Source organism: Ahaetulla prasina, chromosome 7, assembly GCF_028640845.1.
Source record: "Ahaetulla prasina isolate Xishuangbanna chromosome 7, ASM2864084v1, whole genome shotgun sequence".
NCBI lineage: Eukaryota > Metazoa > Chordata > Lepidosauria > Squamata > Colubridae > Ahaetulla > Ahaetulla prasina.
This window is the reverse complement of record NC_080545.1, coordinates 57,837,476-57,856,226: the sequence shown is the minus strand read 5'-3', so window position 1 is coordinate 57,856,226 and position 18,751 is coordinate 57,837,476. Positions and strand designations below refer to the sequence as shown.

Sequence of the window (18,751 nt, the reverse complement as noted above, 5' to 3'; positions counted from 1 at the left end):
TTAAGAGGCAATAGCCATCTTATTCAATAATTTTTGTCCTATTTCCAACCTTTCCTTTTTGAAGAAGGTTATTGAGAAAGTGGTTGTGTTGCAGCTCCAGAGGTTCCTGAATGAAACAGATTATTTAGACATTCTAAGGTTGTTTTTCAAGAGGCAACTGGACTTTCTGGTTTTTCTTTGAAGATGTTCTGCTTCTCATCCAAGAAGCTTCTTCAACTCTGATTTTTTAAGTTGGCATTCAGGCCTGGATATGGCATGGAGATGTTATTGGTTCTGCTTTTTGATTACCCCTAGTGAAAGTGGGATGGGGTAGTGTGTCCATCCTTGTTCTACTTGACATCCTGGTGGTCTTCATTATCTTTCATATCTTTCTGAAGTAGTTGCAGGGGTGGGAATGGGGAACACTGTGTTCTCTTGGTTCACTTCCTTCCTTTGGCCATTCTCATTCAGTGTTGATAGGAAGTGAGAAGTCCCCCCTTAGGTTAGGTACTTTCTCTGCTCCTGTTTAACATCTACATGAAATTGTCATCATTTGCTGAGGTATCATCAGTATGCTGATGATATTGTGATGGAATATAGTAAGGAGGTGGAAGGACACATGTGAAAGAAAATAGCTCCTCTCTAATAGTTTACAGAGTATATTGTAAATGTCAAGAGTTGAATGTTCAGTCTGACAAGCTGTGGTCTATAGGGGTGAAACTATAAAGAACTCAACTTGGAAGAATCACCTTGTGTTCTTGATTTTGGGCTTGCAGATTTTCAGCTGTATGTCCTCCTTCTTGTAGTGCTTGGAGACTGTTAAGGGCTGATTAAGGAGCAATGGGCTGAAACTGATCTTTGGTAAAATGGAATGACTCTGGATTAGGGTTTTTTTGTCTATGGAGATTTGCCATCTTTGGCCCTGGATGGGTTGCATTGCTCCAGATGGACTCATCTGTAATTGAGGGATTCCTTTGGATTGCAACTCCTGCTGAAGGAGCAGGTGGTGCTTGTGGCCAGAATAGCCTTTGTGCAACAGTTGTTATGAATTAGCTACACCCTTTCCCTCCTCACAATCATCCATGCCCTAGTCATCTCTCAACTTGACTACTGCAATGTGCTGTATGTGGGGCTGCCCTTGAAAAGTATTTGGAAGTTTCCAATTAGTTCAGTGTGTGACAGCCCATATGGTTTTGTGCAGGTCTAGATTTGCACATGTTTTACCTCACTTGCAGGAGCTGCATTGGTTGCCAGTTTGCTTCTGGGTCCGATTTAAGCTATTGGTTGCTAGCTTTAACATCCTACATGACTTCGGGCCGGATTAATTGAAGGATTATTTTCCCCAATTATATCTACCCAATCCACCAGAGTACGGAAGTATGTTATGTTATGGGTCCCCTCTTAAATGAGGTCCATCTAGTAGGACCAAGACGCCTTTTCCATTATTGCTACTTTCCTGTGGAATATCATCCTGATAAGATTGACCTCCTTGATACTCTTCTGAAAGGCTCTGAAAACATGGTTTTGCTAGTGGGCCTGTGGGAACCAGGCTGATACAGAGCCCATCAATTGGTTTGTTTGATTGTTGTCATGGGGGAGGGGTATTGGGTTTTGTATATGGGTTTTACTTCTGTAAGATGATTGGAATCTCCATGAGTGAGTTGGGGGCAGCTATATAAATTTTCTTAATAAATAAACCTGCTGCTGCAGTTCTAGACTCCAATCAATTTATTTTAAAATAAATGTAGTTCTACATATTAATAAAGGAAGAATGCCAACTTGATTTTAGTTCATCCTTCTGCCCCAAGGAGAGCCACAAAGAGTGATAATTTTGTATTGTGCTCAGCTGCTGAATTGCAACCTTTCCCTGTAATTCTACTGACTATATGTTGCCTACTATTACACTTCTGAATTGACTTTACTCCTGGTGATTTCAAGGACATCTGTTCTGTCTCAACACATTGTTTCTAAAATATTAAAGTGTATTATGTGTGTATTTAAGTATATGTGTGTCTTTCTGTGTGTGTATGTGTGCTTCAGCAGCAAAAGACCAAGGCTACACTTTAAGTTCCAATTAAACTGATTTGTTATTCATGCCTATATACAGGAATTTAGTCAATTAACAGCACTATTTTGACAGTAGATAAGGGTTAACAGAATTCAAGAGGGGTTGGACTTGTGGCAATGTAGAAACTTTAGACCCGTGATGGTGAACCTATGGCACGTGTACTCAAAGTGGCACATGTAGCCGTGTTGCCTGGCATGCGTAGCATTGCTCGTTCCTCTTCTGGGTTTCTGGCACGCATGCACATGTGACAATCAGCTGGCCTTTGTGTATGCAGCAGTGCTGGGAACTGGAAGAGCTGGTCTTCTGTTTTCTGGCATGAGCATGCATGCTGGCCAGCTGATCAGTGCATGCACATGTGCATCAGTAACTAGAAGACTTGCTTGCCTTAGCTAGGATAAGTACCTTATCTGGTGCGTGCATGCCCCTTGGACAGCTCCTCTTCTTGGTCGGGGCCCTGATGAGTGCATGCCCACTTGTGAAGTGCTCCCTTTTCGGCACTTGGTGCCACGCGCACATGCACGCTCTCCTTTTTCAGCACTCGGTGCCAAAAAAGTTCGCCATCGCTGCTCTAAGACTGATTCCTCTTTTGACTCCTCCCCTGCCCTTGCCACTCCTCCCCCCCACCCAACACATCCACACCCGGATTACAAGTTGCTCTGCTCTAAAGGCTCATTTTAAGAATTTTCCTAAATGACAGCAAAACCAGGCCCTGTGGATTTTGAAGGGAGCATGTATTATCCCACAGTTCATGGGCAGCTTCAGAAAAGTGACATTTCCAAGAACTTCCAAGATAATATAATGTAAACTGTGCACTTAAAAATACAGTGGTACCTTGATAGTCAACTGCTTTGAAACTCATCAGATTTGGTACTCAACGCATTTTGACATGAAAATTTTGTCCCAGTACTCATTGGTTGTTGGGTACTCAATACACAAGTTATCAGTGGTGGCTGCCTTGTGACTTACTATATTATTCCTTATGGAAAAAAATGTTTGTTAATCATTGTTTTTGGTACTCATTATGCCTCCCAAAACCAATTACCGTATATACTCGAATATAAGCCGATCCGAGTATAAGCCGAGGTCCCCAATTTTACCCCAAAAAACTGGGGTAAACTGGGGACTCAAGTATAAGCCGAGGGAGGGAAATGAGGCAGCTACCGGTCAGGGAAAGCCTCCCTCCCTCAGCCGAGAAGGCTGGCGGCTCCCCCGCCCCGCCCTCTCACTGCACCGGCAGGGCTTCCCCGCGCTAATGCAAAAGCCCGCCAAGTTTGCACCATCCGGTATAATGTGAAAAAAAGAAGAAAAAAAAAAACCTCGAGTATAAGCCGTATATACTCGAGTATAAGCCGAGGGGACGTTTTTCAGCACAAAAAACGTGCTGAAAAACTCGGCTTATAGTCGAGTATATACGGTAACAATCAGTATCCAGGTACCACTGCAAAGTTTAAAAGGTTTGGGTAGCATATGAGCTATATGGAAGATGATTTTAGCAGTGGGACATAGCCTATATTATTAATTTCAAAAGGCACTTTTGAATTTCCTCTATCTCTAACTGTGCAAAACTCGTATCTTTATTTCAGAGGTCTTTCCATAATTGACAGGAATTGGAAAGCAGACTAAAACTAAAAATATCACCCACTGTCTCCGGATATTTCTATGAATGTGTCCTGTTATTAATAACCTGTTCCAAATCATGAATATAGTAAACCTGCCTTTTTCTTTTTATTATCATTCTCTTTCTCTACTATGGCACCATCCAGTGAGATAAACAAAGTTCATTTTATTGTATTTTCTTACATCATGATGTTAAATTAAATCTGGAATCCAATGTGGTAAACAAGACCTGGCAGCCTGGTGTTTTTTTTTCCTTAGCCATAATTCTTCGGGGTTTTAATTTATTTTAGGTTCCAACGAAGCAGATGGAAAAAGCAACTGAAGCTAAAATTATTTCTTATAGCTAAGAAAATTTGAGAAACACTGAAATAATTGAAAGTACAAAGGAGAATACCCTCTTGCCCCCACTCCCTCTAAAAAAAGGCCTGGTGTTATTAAAGCATATATAGTGGAGATGCCCATTATAGCCATCATTCAACATGTCTTGGTGGGGCTATTCTTGATTTTTTATACTGCAACATACTTTTTCTGTACTGATATACATGGAAACTAAGGAAAGTGCCAGCCTTTTGCAGGGCTTCTTTTTAAAAGATGACTTTTAAAGAGACTTTTTTCCCAAGCACAGGCCACTTTGAAGTATAAAAGTTAGTTTCTCCGTGGCTTTATGTATAGCAGCAGTAAATTCAAAGAAATAGCAAAAGTCTTTACATACCTCAGGGACAGAGATATGATATGAAGTGAAAATCTTAAAAGACAGCACAGTCATCAAATAGCACTCTGCTTACTCTGGTCCTACTTGCAAAACTAATTGTCTTATGACACATTGTGATAATCACTTTCATTCTTTCATTGCATTTCTCTTACGTTTGTACTTAATTGTTTCCCATATTGCATAATATTTCAACTTGTAGCACCATCAACTATTCAGAATCTTGTTTTGGGCCATTTTATATAATAGGGAAGTAATTTTGCCGCAGGTCCAAGTTACTTCCAGACAAGCCCATGTGATACTTTTGATATTTAGTATTGGAAATTGCCACAAACCAAAGAAAACATAGTTAAAACTATTAGACACAATCAGTCTCCAGTATGCTTTCCTCATGATGATGGAATTCTGCAACTATTGTTCTGGACATTGGGGTTCCATGAGTGCACATTGACTAAGCCCATGATGTTCAGAAGCTTTTCTAGAGACGGAGCCTGCAGAAAGAGTTAATTAAGTCAAGACTTGATGTTTTTCATGAGACACTTATGGGAATTATTTCATACTGAGAACAAAGTTATATAAATGCCAACATTGTCTATCAACATTCCAAACGTGATTCATAAATGAAGAAGCTGTACAGTTGTGTCACTGATTTAATCTATAAATGAAAAGGCTGTTGGTAAAATAAGGGAGGGAGAGAGCACGGAAAAAGAAAACTATTTCTAGAAGAAAGAATACAACTTATTAACTAGATAATTTAGCTTAATAAAGTGGTATCATACATTTTGACAGTAGATTAAACATGTATCCTAAAAGGCATAGAAAACATACATATGAGCATAGCAAAATATCCATAGTAGTATAATAACATTTAGAATGGGAATACTGTACTGCCTATTAAAAAAATAAATGGGACTTTTTATGCAGTTTTCATACCTGCAATTTTTTCAAACTATAAATTAACACATCTAATTTCATAGAAATGTTAATCATAAATAGCTTTTAGGGAACATCCCAGTTCTTGGTAGTTTGGGGGGGACGGACCCCAGCCACAATTGTTTGGTTATACAATAGTTTGTATTGTGGACTACAGTTTTGAAACTTTGGTGACTGAAGTCACCCTGCATGTTAAACAAAAACCAAACTGAAAACTTTATTCTTCACATAGTGTGTGAGCCCAGATGCACACTACATTAAGCAAAGCTTCTAAACCTACTTCAATGGAAATTCTCACACGGAACTGGATGAGTAATCCAAGTGGAATGACTGAGCAGATTGTATACCCTCTCCTTATTAATTGATCATTTATTGAGGACAGGATCACATGATGTCATTTATACTGGGAAGGTTATTCATATTTTTCTGCTATGCATCAAAAGTATGTTTTTGCTTTTGATTATGCTTCAGTCATTTCATGTAGGTAATATCTCTACTCTGTTTGGTTATTATGCACGGTGATCACTGGTTGCTTTCATTTCTTAAGTTTATTGATGGATCAGTAAAAATATGAACATTTCCCTTTAAAAAAAAAGAACAAAAATGATCCAGGAGAGATAATTGGTTTCTTCCCCAAACCCCCATAACTTTAACCTTAGACTGTCTACTGTTGACCTCACCCCATTCCTAAGAGGTCTGTAAGGGGCGTACATAAGCACACCAACATGCCTACTTTTTCTGTCCTAATGTCCCTTTTTATTCGTATCCTTTTCATGTATTCATAATCATGTTTATACTTTTATCTGTTATCTTATATATGCTTGGCAAATAAATAAATTAATTAATTAAGCAGGGAAATCTACCCAGCAGGGCTTTGGTAATTGTGGTGCAAACAAAAAAAAATCACTGTAGCCAGAGTGGAGAAGCAGATTCAAATCCGAAAAAGAGATTTTTAAAGCTATTTTCCAGCCAGTTTACACACAGGAGATAGGCTGCTGAAAGTTACCATGTGGAAATGTCTGTAATTAAAGATAAGAAAAGGCTGCTTTTATGGGAAGAGAAAGGAAATAATGGCTTGGTCCATGACTTTCGCTGGCCTGTGAGGAGTTATGGAGGGATTTTGTTAGTTGGATCTGTAATAGCTGGGAATCGGCTGGACATCTGTTCAGCATTCCCATAAGAGGGAAGTGCATATTGCTTATGCTTGCACACATTAATGAGTATTGTATTACTAGAAGCTATAGTATTCTTTACTGGTGAGGAAGAAAAGTATTTTGATGGAGGAATAACATTTTCCATTGAAGAGGTATGGAATGGAAAGGGAATAAATAGTTTTATCTAAAAATAATAATGTTTTTATTTTATATGTGGATTAGGGAAGTGGGAGGTTTTGTATTGTATATATCCTGTGGCAGTCTTACATAATGCATATACATACAAAGGTTACTGTATGTACTGTATAATATCATGATGGCGAACCTATGGCACACGTGCCAGAAATGGCATGCAGAGCCATCTTTCCGGGCACATGAGCTGTTGCCCGTTGCTCTTCTGGGTTTCTCATGCCACCCAGCTGGTCCTCACGTGTGCAGGAGTTCCGGAAACTGGAAGAGCAGCCGCCTGGTACACATGTTTATTCCAAAAGAAGATTCTTTAAATTCATTAAACTGCTATTTAAAACTCTTTTAAGAATTAAAGGAAATTTACCAAGAGCAGTAAAACCTGTCTTTCCAAATAGCTGAAAAGCCGTTAATAAGCAATTTCCTTATTGCTTAAAAATGAATCCTGTATCCACAAAGGCGCCAACCACAGTTTGGGCAAAGATGGCATTGCCTGGTCCCCAAATCTCTAAACCTGTTGGAGAATGTTGTTTCATCCTCACCTTGTGAGAAGCACATAGTGGGAGCACTTGTAGATGAGCTGTGGTGATACAGTGGTTAGAATGCAATATTACAGGCTGATTCTGACGACTGCCAGGAGTTCGATCCTGACCAGCTCAAGGTTGACTCAACCTTCTGAGGTGGGTAAAATGAAAACCCAGATTGTTGGGGGCCATATACTGACTCTGTAAACTGCTTAGAGAGGGATGTAAAGCACTGTGAAGTGGTATATAAGTCTAAGTGCTATGGCTATTGCTACCCCAAATCTTCTCCCTGTTGAGAGAAGAATTCTAAAGAGCTGTTTGTTCCACTGTGGTCACGAGAGCAGAATTCACCAATTCTTCCTTGAAAGTCCACCATTTTTATTTTAAAACAACAACAACAACAACAAAACAAAGGTTTGTGTACCGAAGCATTCGTAGAAATAAAAATGGTGCTGAAAGCTTGCACTTTGCTTTGTAGCATTCATACTTCCTTTTTGTATAATAAAAATATTTTTAAATATAAAAAAAATCAGGTAGAACAAGAAGCCTGGTTGTTTCCACAGAAAGTGCCACTATACATTTTGATGCTTATAGGTCTAGGTTCAGGATACAGACCTATACTATCCTTGTGTCACATTGACATTCAACTGATAAAGAGTCTGCAAGTCAAGGCTGAGATTGTACAGGATTGATATTAATCTAGTTTCCTCACATGGATTGTTATAGTCTGTTCACTAGAAACATATTACAGTTTTTTGTTGGCATATAATTCCATATAGATGTCTCCAAAATCTCTGCCCAGAGACTCCAAGCCATTTCTTCTTCAAGTGGTGATAAATTATATTACAGAATGGTTGTGTATCTATATTATAATTTAAAGTGATATTAGTGTGGGAGAGCTAAGTACTGTGACATTTTTAGTGTAGAACGTATTCTCTAAGCCAGCTCGACACTTTCAACTGAAAATTCTGCATCAGTTCTAAAATGGCATCATAGGATCATAGAACTGGAAATGATCACAAATGTCATCTAGTTCAATTCCATGCTCAATGCAGGATCCACTAAGGACTCTGATAAATAACCATCCAACTTTTTTTTGAAGGCCTCTAGCGGAGAACTCACCTACATCATGTACCACTGGACATCAGCTGATACATTCAGGAAATTTCTCCCAATATCTATCCTGACCTTCATCTTCCTTTTAGTTTTACTTCATTGCTTCTGGTCCTGGGGCAGCAGAGAACAAGTCTTTTTTCTCTTCTGAATGACGTTTGATTACCGTACTTCCCCTTAGTCATCTTTTCTGTAGGCTAAACATATGCAAATTCTTTAACTCACAACTCGGTTGTGTCATCAGACATTTAAAGAGGAAAAGTAACTTTTATTGTCTTTGCTGTTCCCAGGTGAAATGAGTAGAGCTGACAGGTTTCTGTGTGGGAGGAAGAAGCTGGGCATTATAATGTCACCTTGTAAGCTTGAACCTTTCATCCTGATATCATACTTGTTATTGTATTTTCAGGACATTCTAGAACAGCTCTTCTAGGTAGATATTTTAGAAGTTCTCCTTTAGAAATTAGGGAAGAAAAATGATAAACTGACAATGTCTGTATACTATAAAAAAAACATGTACAAAATGTTCTATAGGTGGCACTTGCCACCAGCTAGATTAGCAAAGATGTTCCCCAATGCATCACCAATGTGCTGGAAATGCAAACAGCAAAAGGTAACGTATTACCACATGTGGTGGTCCTGTCATAAAGCGAAACAATAGTGGAGCAAAATCACAATTGGAAGAGATAACCAAACAACATATAGAGATGAGTCCAGAAACATTTTTATTAGGAATACTTCCAGGGTCATATGAAAAAGAAATACAATATTTAATTATTCATATAATCACAGCAGCAAGAATAATCTATGCACAGAATTGAAAAAATAGCAATATACCAACCTAAGACAATTTGATCAGAAAAGTTTTGGAATGTTTGGAAATGGATAAGCTTACAAAGGAGATACAAGAAAAAGAGGAAACAGAATACTACCTAGTGTGGGAGAAATGGTATGAATGGCTGGAGGAAAGAGATAAAAGGCAAGGAAAGATCAAACAATGGCCAAAATAGGAGTAAAAATACAACAACAAATACGAGGAAACAAAAATTATAGAACTGAAATTGTGTACACAGTTATTTATTTGTATATAGGTAAATAAATAAATTTATATTAGAAGTATATATATATATATAAAAGATACATTAGAATAAGGAAGAAAAAATGTGTAAGTAAGAAATTTGTTACCGACGCGAACTTGTTGAAAAGAAACAAAATTCAAAAATTTCTTTTTTTTTAAAGTTTAATAACTTTTTTTAAAAAAGAAAATTCTCCTTTGCAATTAGTATAATTCATCTCCAGTTGCAAAGACCCCAGAAAAAGATGATTTCATCTTTACGTTATCACCCAATTCATACTTCTGTTAATACACTTCCACAATTGGGTTTGCAAGATTACATGGTTTATATCCGTATGTTGCTAAAATTAAACAGTCGAGACCTACCTGACTCTGTGGTCTCTTCTCAAAATCCCCAAAGCTTTAACCAAAAACTGTCTACTATTGACCTCACCCCATTCCTAAGAGGTCCGTAAGGGGCGTGCATAAGAGCACAAACGTGCCTACCGTTCCTGTCCTATTGTTTTCTTTCATTATATCCAATTAATATAGTTGTTGCATGCTTATGCTTATATATATATGCTTATATATTATATAGTTACTTTCATGTTTATGCTTATATATACTGTTGTGACAAAATAAATAAATAAAATAAAATAAAATAAATATTTTTACCCCCAAACAGAAAGGAAAGGGGAATGATGAAATGTATGTAATTTGAATGCTAATATATATGAAAAGATAGCTAATTATCTATTTATTGATAATATTTCTTCACCCATTTGTTCATATACAAGTTCTCGATTGTTAGATCTTGGACTAGGAATCTGAATTATTTTATGGGAAAAGACCAAATAACCAAAATTGTTGCAACCGGAAGATTTCTAGTGGGACAGAAAAGAATCATAATAGCTTTATTTTATAGTTTTTTATAAGCACCTATTTGCACAAAATAATTGCCAACATTACTCATTAAGTAGATAAAGGTTGGCTGTAATCTATCAACTATTTTCTGTGATTGCAGAAAATATGACTTCTGTAACAGAGTTGTTAACGCTTGGAACTCATTACCTGACTCTATAGTCTCTACTCAAAATCCCAAAATCTTCAACCAAAAACTGTCTACTATTAACCTCACCCCATTCCTAAGAGGACTATAAGGGGCGTGCATAAGAGCACAAAAGTGCCCACCGTTCCTATCCTATTGCTCCCTTCATTATATCAAATTAACATAGTTGTTGCATACTTTTGCTTATATATATATTTCTTTTATTATGTGTTGTTGTTTTATGTCGATGTTTGTGTATACTGTTGTGACAAAATGAAAATAAATAAAAAAACTATTAACTCAGTCAAGTTTCCAGCATGATATCAAATAATAATTATAACTTGAATCTGCTAGAATTCTTTCTTTCATAACCAAGGCAGTGATGGCATTCAGCTGGTTCTGACTGGTTCAGGTGAACTGGTAGTGGCGACCTGTGGGTGGGCTTGTCCACCCTCCCCAGCACTATGCCGTCCTATTTAGCCACATTTTCTAAGTCGTGCGCATGCGTGGAAGCCGCACATGCGAGCAAAGCGCATCTACGGGAGGCTGTGTGCGTGTGCAGAAGGCGCGAGAGAGAGCGAAGCGAGCGCTCAGATTTTTGGTGCATGGCGAACCAGTGGTAAAATTATGTGAAACCCACCTCTGAACCCAACTCTAAATAATGGGTGGCATACATGCATATTCAATGTAGAGTTATACTATTATTATGGTTTGTTGTGCAGTCAGCCAGAAGTTTATACTGGATTTGGCATTTTCACCCATCTATCAAGTCTTTCCTAAGAATCTGGGTTAGGCAGATGTTGTTTCATAAAGTAGAATGTAAACTGTGATGCCACTGTTAGCAATTTTCTGTTGATAAAGTTGACAATGCCATTGGTGTTCAAGTGATGCTCCAGATGTTTTGGGATTGCATTCAAGGCATTTATTATTATTGGTGTTACCTTTGCTTTCTTTGCCACAGTCATTCTATTTGCAAGTCTTTGTATTTTGTGATTTTGTCCAGTTCTTTCTCTTTTCTTTGGCTAAATCCTCAGATACTGTAACTTCCAGACTTTTTTTGTCTTTCTTATTAATAATAGCTAGTTTGGGGTTTTGTGTGGCAGATACTTGTCTGTTTTAATTCTAAAGTATCAGAACACTTTTAGCAGAACTAAAAATCCTGAATAGGAAGACCAGGAAAATAAGAATAATGAATCATGCCCTTTGCATCCTAGATATTCAGTTATAATTGCACTTGTGATGTACATAAGTGGGTTTATTTCTTGCAGTGAGCTGGTACTTACATTTGATATTACAGTATTGGTATTTTTCATGTTTGTGCTAGCCATTTTTTGGAACAAGCTTCAATACAGGCAATATTATTCTGTTATTTTTGTGCTGTTTTAGATGCTCTGTGACTCTACCTCTTTAGTTAGAGAGTGTTGTTCTTTCTGAGGCAGAAGAAAGCACATCTGGTTTCCAAATGAAAGCAATTATACAGCTGCGCTGACTTCCCCTGCTGTCAGATCCCCTTGGCTTGCCTCTACAATCCAAGTTGCTTCTGACAAGGCTTTGATTTCTTTGCCCTGGTAGACGTTTGAAATTTTTCAAATTCTGATTCTGTGAATATTTTATTTTGTATTATAAATCACCATTGATTTGCTAGCCCTCTGTTCTGTTATTTCTGATTCTGGATATTATTTTTCCCAAATTAGTGCATTTCATTTCACATATCCTTTTCTTGTTGGGCTTGATTCATAATAACAGAACATTATTTCTTTGGTTTTTATCTCTGTATATTTGTGATGGGTAAACCCCCTTTTTTCCAATAGTTCCAATCGTTCTGCAGCTATTGGTCCTGGTTTCTCAGCCAACAGTTCTAGGACCTGTAGCCCATTTTTCACAAGATATCCAGGAACTTAAATACCTATCTTGGTCCTTATTGACCCAGTTGATAATGGAGCTGCTAGGAGGTTCTCAAATAAAATCTTTCTTAGCTGTACTTGGAGATATATACATTACACACACATACACACGCACACATACACACACACACACACACACACACACACGTATGTATATATGTATATAATTCAAGGTGGCAAATGTGAAGGATCACAATTCATTGATCAGTAGGGGCTTTGCAGATGAAAGGTCCTATCCTTGGCATTTCCAAGTACAGCTGAGAAAGATTTTTATTTAAAATCTTAGACCATCATTGATAGTCAACGTCACTGAAGATCAATTGAGCTAGAAAAACAACTGTTTTGATTTCAGCATGAGAACTCCTCTCTGAATTCCCTTCTCTCCAAATCCATTAAAATGATCTTTCCCTTCCTTTCGATTTTGTGCCATGGATATGAGTGATTTATTCTTTACCTGATCTTTCTTGGGCATTACCACATTAAAACCAACCACAAGGCCTAAAAGCATTGGAGTTTTCTAAAGAATGACATCTTAACAGAAGTAAAGTGTATTTTCCCCCTCCCTACCCCTACCCCCAAAAATAGGAATAGCAGAAAAACAAATCTTAAAATAGAACCTGGATCTGGTTATGAAATCTGCATTTTAGTTGCAGTTATTTTTGCTCTGCTAAAGAGAGATAAATTTTTGTTTTTTCTTAGTTTAATATATCCTATAGATCTGAATAAATAATTATAATATTGGAATATTAATATGTTAATGGCAAGAAGTGGGAATTAAGGAAGACATCCTTAGAGGGTATTGCAATAAGGCCTTTAGATCAGGGGTGAAATCCAGCAGGTTTTGACAGGTTCTGGAGAACAGGTAGCGGAAATTTTGAGCAGTTCAGAGAACCAGTAGCGGAAAATTAGAGTAGCGGAAATTTTGAGTAGTTTAGAGTGGGGAGGGAATAGGGATTTTGCAGTATTCTTCCCCTGGAGTGGGGTGTGATTGGAGATTTTGCAGTATCCTTCCCCTGCCATGCCTATCAAGCCACGCCCACCAAGCCACACCAGGCCCACCAAGCCATGCCCACAGAACCAGTAGTAAAAAAAATTGGATTTCACCACTGCTTTAGATCAAAGCTAGGAACATGCAGGTTCTCCTACAAAAGATCTATTGTAGTAATCTGGAATTCAAACCCTAACTAGATGCATGTTAGGGTTGTTCTGAGATTCTCACATCCAGTGGCCTAATAAAATAGGTATTTCTTTGGATCTGGAAAAAATGTGATTTCTGTCACTATTAACTATGTAAATGCATAGTACTAAAAGCAATACTCTCAGGCAAAACACCACTTCACTACTACTTGTAAAACTTTACAAACTCTAAAATTTGTAACTATAATTTATCATTGGGGCATGTTCTTAGTTTTAAAGAGAGAGGAAATAAGAGAGGAATTATGTTGGAGACAAAGTGTGATATATCTATATATCTATATTTATAATTATGTATATCTGTAACATCTATGTATCTATTCACCAAATAGTAATGACAACATCTGTTGTTTATCAATGATATCAGTATAACCCACCAGAATTGCCGTGATAATAATGATAATGAAACAGTTGCTTGTTTAAGCTGCTTTAGCATCTATGTAATCTGTTCCAACATTTATGTTGGATGAATAACACCACAGTAAAAACAACAGTTTCTTCTTAATTTCACACATACTTGTCGAAAACATATTCCAAACTATTAGCAGTGTAAAATTTGGCATAGTTTCTTGGCAACTGTAGAAGCAAAGAACTTTTAACTGGATTACATTTATGTAAGACATCTTGTGTTTTCTTTTCTGATATATCAGTTATCATTCAGAAATGTGTGTTTCTTTCAACACACCATTTTCATGAGTTCCCTCAAATTACATCCAGGATGCTTAGAATCGCCACAGAGCAGGGCTGTATGAAACTATATTTGATTCCCCCCCCCCTCTTCTGCTCTTCTGCTCCACAATGCATTGGATGTTTTTCATTTAATGTCACACCCAGGGCAAAAGTCATTTTCTTGTGTATGCAACGTGCTTCCTGATATTTCTATGAAGCTTATTCCAATGAAGCTATTTCCCTAACGAATACAATATATTGCCTGCAGGACAGGGGTGGGTTTCAAAACCTGTTGCTACCGGTTCACTCATGGCCACGCTCACATGTGCAACACTTCTGCACATGCATCCGGGTGGGTGGGCGGAGCCTCCCACCTTCGCTGCTACCAATTCGCCTGATCTGGGGGGAACTGGTAGCAACCCACCACTGCTGCAGGATTCACAGACTTGATAACAGTCATCTAGAATCATTTTTTAAAACTGCAGCAATTAGTGCAGCGACAGCTTGAATTAAGTTGCTTCTCCTCCTCCCTTCTTATGTTTCTATAAGAATAGGGAAGGAGATTATATTTCAATAGAAAAATGCATGCTTTACATACAAAAGATCCCAGTTCAATCCCTTACCTTTCTAACGAAAGACATTAGAGAAAATTATTATGTAGCAAACTTAAATAATCATTGCCAATTAAAATATACTGGTGGTAGCTCCATATATAAAATTAGAGAAGGCTTGGGGTTCAAATAGATCCTAACCATATAAGTTTGACCTGTGAATCTCACTATCCAAATCATTGTAGCTGATATTAGACTGATAGATGACCATTTTGCCTTTCCATATAGCAGAAAAGGATCATACCGAGCAAATAGATCAACAGATGATGCTGTTAATATGGCTCTGCACTACATCCTACAACATCTTGAGTCTCCAAAGACCTATGCAAGGGTCCTTTTTGTAGGCTTTAGTTCAGCATTCAATACCATCATTCCAGACATTCTTCTAACTAAGCTAAACCAGCTACAGATACCGGAACAGACTTGTAAGTGGATCACAAGCTTCCTAACAAACAGGAAGCAGCAGGTGAAGCTAAGCAAGATCACATCAAATACCTGTACAAATAGCACAGGGGCCCCCCAAGGCTGTGTGCTCTCCCCACTTCTCTTCTCTCTGTATACCAATGACTGCATCTCCAATGATCCATCTGTTAAGCTACTGAAGTTCGCAGATGACACAACAGTGATTGGTCTCATTCGAGACAATGACGAATCCGCATATAGACGAGAGGTCGAACGACTAGCCTTGTGGTGCAACCAAAACAATCTGGAACTGAACACACTCAAAACCATAGAAATGGTGGTAGACTTTAGGAAAAACCCTTCCATACTTCCACCTCTCACAATACTTGACAACACAGTATCAACAGTAGAAACCTTCAAATTTCTGGGTTCTATCATATCGCAAGATCTCAAATGGACAGCTAACATCAAAAACATCATTAAAAAAGGACAACAAAGACTGTTCTTTCTGCGCCAACTAAGTAAGCTCAAACTGCCCAAGGAGCTGCTGATCCAATTCTACAGAGGAATTATTGAGTCTGTCATTTGCACTTCTATAACTGTCTGGTTCGGTTCTGCAATCCAACAAGAAAAACACAGACTTCAGAGGATAATTAGAACTGCAGAAAAAATAATTGCTACCAACCTGCCTTCCATTGAGGACCTGTATACTGCACGAATCAAGAAGAGGGCCGTGAAAATATTTGCAGATCCCTCGCATCCTGGACATAAACTGTTTCAACTCCTACCCTCAAAACGACGCTATAGAGCACTGCACTCCAGAACAACTAGACACAAGAACAGTTTTTTCCCAAAGGCCATCACTCTGCTAAACAAATAATTCCCTCAACACTGTCAGACTATTTACTGAATCTGCACTACTATTAATCGTTTCATAGTTCCCATCACCAATCTCTTTCCACTTATGACTGTATGACTATAACTTGTTGCTGGCAATCCTTATGATTTATATTGATATATTGACCATCATTTGTGTTGGAAATGTTGTACCTTGATGAACGTATCTTTTCTTTTATGTACACTGAGAGCATATGCACCAAGACAAATTCCTTCTGTGTCCAATCACACTTGGCCAATAAAAATTCTATTCTATTCTATTCTATTCTATTCTATTCTATTCTATTCTATTCTATTCTATTCTATTCTATTCTATTCTATTTGGATGAAGACCATTTTGCAGAAAAAAAAATGTGTTAAATATTATCTTCTCCAGATAGGTGTTTTTTTGTCTGTTTTACACTGGTGATCCACTGAAAGTCATATTCATTACCTGAGCAAATTTGATCATTCTCTAAAGCAGGGCTGTCAAACTCCCAGCCCGGGGGCCGGATGCGTCACGTGCTGCCCACGCCCACACCCGGTTTAGTGACACCTCTGCCATAGAACTTTCCAACTTTTCTTTGGTTCAAAGATAACATTGGCTAAAATTTCAGCTTCAGCTGGAATCATAGTATCAATTAAATCAGTGTTTCTCAATCTTGACAACTTTTATTTATTTATTTGTTTGTTTGTTTATATTTCTATACTTTTAAGTTGTATAGCTAGGGAATTCTGGGAATGGAAGTTTACACATTTTAAAGTTGCCAAGGTTGAGAAACATTGAAGCAACAGGCGGATGTGTCACAATTGGAGAGGAGACTGATCTCAGTTTTTTGATGTAATTGCTGTATAGTTGATTGTGGCTGAATAAAAGCCAATCAGGTTTTAGGATAAGGTGTTAAATCTATGATTGTTCTCAGCTGACTCTCAACTCAGCTGTAAAACAGAACTTGAAGAACAAAAGGAAATCCTGATGCCTGCAGCTGTTGCTATTTTAGAGGCCATGCCTATCGTATGAAACAGTTGCCAAGGAGAGAAGTAGTTGGCTTGTTTGGCTTTAACTATTCGGAAACTTTTGAAAACTGAGTTACTCCAATGGCCTTGTGGTAAATTTATTTATTTATTATTTATTTAATCATATTTATATACCGCCCTATCTCCCGAAGGACTCAGGGCGGTTCACAGGCGCTTAAAAACACATAAATACAGAATAAAAACAATTAAAAAACTTATTTTAAAGCCCGTTAATTAAAAATACAAATAAAACCCAATTAAAACCCATAAATTTAAAATCTAGCTCAGTCCTGCACAATTAAATAAGTATGTTTTAAGCCCGCGGCGGAAGGTCCGAAGGTCCGGAAGCTGACGGAGTCCGGGGGGTAGTTCGTTCCAAAGGGTGGGAGCCCCCACAGAGAAGGCCCTTCCCCTGGGCGTCGCCAGACGACATTGCCTCGCTGACGGCACCCTGAGGAGACCCTCTCTGTGAGAGCGCACGGGTCGGTGAGAGGTATTCGGTAGCAGTAGGCGGTCCCGTAAATAACCCGGCCCAATGCCATGGAGCGCTTTAAAGGTGGTCACCAAAACCTTGAAGCGCACCCGGAAGGCCACAGGTAGCCAGTGCAGTCTGCGCAGGATGGGTGTTATACGGGAGCCACGAGGGGCTCCATCTATCACCCGCGCAGCCGCATTCTGGACTAACTGCAGCCTCCGGATACAATAACTTATTGTATAATAATAATGATACAATAACTTATACCACTTCATTTATATTCTAGAGCACATGGTTTTAGGCATATCTGTATGTTTTAACCTCTCTGCTTGACTTAATGAACTTAATTTCTTTGTGTTGGATTTCAACAGAATGGAGTTTATTATAAAAAAAAACTTGGTTTGGTGTGTGTGATTTAGACAAAATTTAAACAATAAATAGGTGCTTTTTGCATTTGATTTTTTTCTACAGCCTACTCAGAAAAGCTTAAGCCAGGGGTGTCCAAACTTGGCAACTTAACTTGTGGACTTGTGGATTTCAACTCCTGGGAATTGAAGTCCACAAGTCTTAAAGTTGCCAAGCACCTCCCATGAAAAAAAAATCTAATTATTACAGATGACTGTGTGTATGTTCTTACCTGTTGTATTGCTCCTACCATTTAATTAATTGAATAAATGATCCTGTGTTATATTATGAATTACTGATAAACCTCCATAGTCCATTTCCATTATAGAATGATAATTATGTAAGCATAAAAAGTAACCAACTATGTGGTGAATTAACGTATTATAGATTTTTATGTATCTACGCCTACTGTCATCATAATGCAAGCAGTGCAAACACTTTCTAGTTCTGACAAACTTCTTATGTGAGTACTATTACAAAAATGAAAAAGAAGCTAGTTATTATTTCTATTTTTTTCCACCAACTGATTTTGGGATGTATATTCTCTGCACCTTTTTTTTTCTAATTGTGAAATTTTTTTATTTTTATTTTTTTTAGATAAGGCAGTCAAAATTATAGGCATTATTCCAATGGTCACTTGGTCATTTCCTGATAATTCCCTGCTTGGAATTTGCCTTTGATTTCAGCTACAGCACAAAAAAAATCAAGGCATGTTTTAAACCAGTCTTTCCCAATTCATCACAATCAGAATCTATGTAAAATAAGAATTTTTCCTTCAAAGCCAAAAAAAAAATATTTTTCTGCTTTTTTCCTGAG

General features: G+C 37.8%; 1 protein-coding gene across 1 annotated transcript in view; it reads left to right on the top strand.

Annotated features, from left to right (window-relative positions):
* KITLG (KIT ligand) overlaps positions 1 to 18,751 on the top strand; it is a 61,640-nt gene that overhangs the window by 15,967 nt on the left and 26,922 nt on the right. The window lies entirely within an intron of this gene.